Here is a 3897-nt window from a genome sequence, read left to right on the forward strand (position 1 = left end):
ATTGATGGTAAAATTAATTCTCTAAACCCAATTGGGCAACCAGTGGACAAATCTCTTACATTCCATGTTTCTTGTAGTATTATAATGTCAGAATTCAGAATTTCTCTTTTGAAATCTGAGTGTTGGCTCTTAACACCAAAAATGGAGGATCTAAGTCCTTGAATATTCCAACATGAGATTTTTAAGAAATATGATCCCATTAATCATCTTTGTTATTTCAAAAACAAGACAAACATCAGTATGTTGAATTGACAGATTAAGTAGAATATTTTAAATATTATGATTTATATCTAAGAATATCTTTTAAAATAAATGTATAAATAATAAATGTCTTATTCTTGTATATATAAGAATATATATATATGTATTTATACAACAGTTCGTTCTGGTTCTCAAATCTGATTGGTTGAGAACCGTGAGATATTGTACTGGTACACGTTTAAAAATGACCCCACATTAAAGTGGAAAAGAAAGAATAACAAATACATCACAAAAGTACTGCCTTGCGGGAGTTGAATGAACGTTTCCTTTTCTCATTCAAAGAATGACAAGCCTTTTGTAAGTCAGTAGGTTTAGGCATGTTGACTACGCAAAATCTTTATCTATAACCACTTTTATATCATCCTATTGAGCAGTAGCAAGCAAAGTCATTCCATATCTTAACTGTTTAACTGGAATGGATAAATAAATCACTAATTACCTGCAATGTTGCACTATGATGTTGTAAAATGTGAACAGTGTACAGTGCATCCACGTTTCTTTACTTGGTAAATCTGGTTAGCAGTGTATTATATTTTTGTCCCCCTTGGCACTTTTTTACACTGCATGTTGCAATATTCCTTGACATCTATTTGTTGCAATGCAGTAAACTACATATATTTTTGATGCAATATATCATACTACACACACAGTGTGTTAGTAGCTGGTCTCTCTCTTCAGTGAGATTGGTATTGTTGGTTAATACCTGGTTTCTCTATTCTGTGAGGTTGTTAATCTTGGTTAGTAGCTGATCTTTCTCTTGTGTGTAGTTTGTGTTGTTTGTATAGATGGTGACACACAGCACTATGACTGCAGTTAGCAGAAGAACACACAGCAGAACCAAACACACTACAGCTGCTCTGGAGCTTCTCCTCTACACTGAATCACTACTGAATACATTAGCATGTCACTGCTATTTAAAGGGGTCATAGGATGCCCATTTTCCACAAGTTGATATGATTCTTTAGGGTCTTAATGAAAAGTCTGTAACATAGTTTGGTTAAAATTTCTCAATGGTAGTGTCAAAAACACCTTTTTTACCCTGTCAAAAACAGCTCTTTTCAGAGCACACATTTTTGTAAAAAAAACACTGGGGGGATTTTTATCATTTTAGGGTGGTTGTGTACACACACTGCCAACACACATTTCAGTTCAAACAACTTGTAAAAGTGCATGTAGCATCATATGACCTCTTTAATTATATTTTTTAACACCTACTGCATTAGAGAGACATGAATCTGATGTCAGTTTAAAGTGTGACACCATGTGACATCCAACATGGTGCAAAACATGTTTTTTTTTTAACCAATCTTAGCACATTTTAAATGTCCAAAACAGTTTCAGCAATGATTTTGTATTAATTTACATTGCATCTAATTACAAATTTACAATGTTAATATTTACTTAATATTTAATATGTGTATTTGCATGCATGTGTCAGGAGATGCCCATCTGTGGAAACTCTTTCTGCAGTTAGCTGATCTCACTATTCTATGGTTGCCATTTCAGAGAAGAGGCCATTTCCTGAATGTCTGTCTGGTTCTTTCAGTTTCATAAATAACTGCTGCACTGTCTGGATGCTAATAATAAAACAAATGAGCCAAAAGGCTGGAGATTTCTTTGTTGGTAAATTCTAACACAAAGTGTGACTTAACAAAATCCTCCTTATTAATTTTTTGCTTTGATGAAGCTGGTGCCTGTGGAAAACAAAAGAAGATATTTTGGAAGTTATGTACCTGAATTTTTTTTGTCATGGAAGTACATTATAAGCCAGTGGAGTCCAGTGTTACTTGGACCCACATGCTCTTCAAAATATCTTATTTTTATGTCCCGTAGAAGAAAGAAAGCCATACATTTTTAAATGTGGCACATGGGTTTTGAGCAAATCCAGGCCTCTCGGACTAAGCTTGTGACAGATGGGTTTTGTCCAGATTCAGAGACAACAGAGTTTGAAATTGATATCAAATCAATCATAATTCAACAATTTCATTTGTGGGGCAGATTTGTATAGGCTCAAATGAATCCATAGACAAATTTAAAACATTTCCACTTAAACATCCACAGAGTGCATACTAGTCCCTTTTAGAACCCTTTCAATGGGTATTAATATGTAAAAGGTACTGCCCTAGTGACCTTTTTTCTTCTTCTCTCAGTTAGTGTACGAGAGATCCGATCGGGACAGTACAACTTTACGCGGGATGTATTCCTGTCTTGCTTGCTTAGTTTGCCCAGTGTTTTTGAGTGTCCTGGCACGAGTCCCGGGAACAGATAGAGAAAAGCACTGGCTGGCATATGTGAGGTGTTTGGCACCGGGCCACACAGAATCGAGCATGGGGAGTTCTAGCACCTCGGACGCTGACCCATTCAGAAGCAGACAGGAAAGTGATGAGGCTGTGAAAGGCACGGGAGCAGGTGTCCTCAGACGGAGCGCTCCACAGCAATGTAATTTATTTCTACACGGCCTCCGCAGTCAAAAAGACAAGGTGTCCCTCGTGTCCTTCACTAACTCTGTTTTAATTGCCTGGGAAGTTGAATGCGGAGGATAAACACAGAAGCTTATCTGATACAATACTGTGCACTAGTAATAATATAGCAATAGTAAAGCATACAAGATTCAAAATAAGAGTCCCGGTGTATTTTGGTTACCAAACAGTTTAAAGTAGGACTATAAATGTTTACATTATAATTAAATACAGTTTGAAATATACATACATGCTTACATAAATAAATAAATAAATAAATAAATAAACAAATAACATAAAAAGAAGTGTGCAGTTTAGTATATGTGTGTGTGCACGTACATGTATATATATTGTATATGAGTGTGTATGTAAGTAATCCACACTGAGATAAACATTAACAGGATCACATGCAGAAAAAGACGTGATGGACGCTGACCCATTCAGAAGCAGACAGGAAAGTGATGAGGCTGTGAAAGGCACGGGAGCAGGTGTCCTCAGACGGAGCGCTCCACAGCAATGTAATTTATTTCTACACGGCCTCCGCAGTCAAAAAGACAAGGTGTCCCTCGTGTCCTTCACTAACTCTGTTTTAATTGCCTGGGAAGTTGAATGCGGAGGATAAACACAGAAGCTTATCTGAGAGGACAGAACACAGGAAAGTTAGACTTTCTTTTTGCCCCTGAAAGTGTAAAGTATTTCGCATGTCTTAGAGACAAAAAGCACAGGACAGTTACTTATAGCATTTTACAGGAATAGTTTATCTTCCTGTCTCTCCTATTCTCCTCCGTGCCATCATGGGTGATAGATTTCCTGAGCTCTGGTTTCCGGGAGCATTATTAACCTAAAAATATATTCTCTTCATCATGATTTATTAAATTCAATTTATTCTCTTTTGATGTGTGTTAAGCTTGTAATCAAGGCTTACCTCAGTCATCTTGTTTCCTTGATTAAATTTGTATGGTAGTATAAATTATGCAATCTCATGCATAATGCAGCATTTAAATGCATGTTTTTTAATTTTCTTTTGATCAGCCTTTAAAAAAACAAAGTTTCTAACTTTATAACCCAGCAATTGTTCCTTTATTTTGCGCATGTACACGTCAGGCTCCTGATTGGTACTTGTTGAAATAAAGGGATAGTTAATATATATATATATATATATATATATATATATATG

General features: G+C 35.8%; 1 pseudogene; it reads right to left on the reverse strand.

The window, feature by feature from the left end:
- Nucleotides 1-3654, reverse strand: part of LOC107720549 (C-type lectin domain family 10 member A-like) — a 6080-nt pseudogene extending 2426 nt beyond the window's left edge.
- Nucleotides 3655-3897: the final 243 nt, after the last annotated feature.

Source organism: Sinocyclocheilus rhinocerous, unplaced genomic scaffold (genome assembly GCF_001515625.1).
Source record: "Sinocyclocheilus rhinocerous isolate Xijiao unplaced genomic scaffold, SAMN03320098_v1.1 scaffold603, whole genome shotgun sequence".
In the NCBI taxonomy this organism is placed as follows: Eukaryota; Metazoa; Chordata; class Actinopteri; order Cypriniformes; family Cyprinidae; genus Sinocyclocheilus; species Sinocyclocheilus rhinocerous.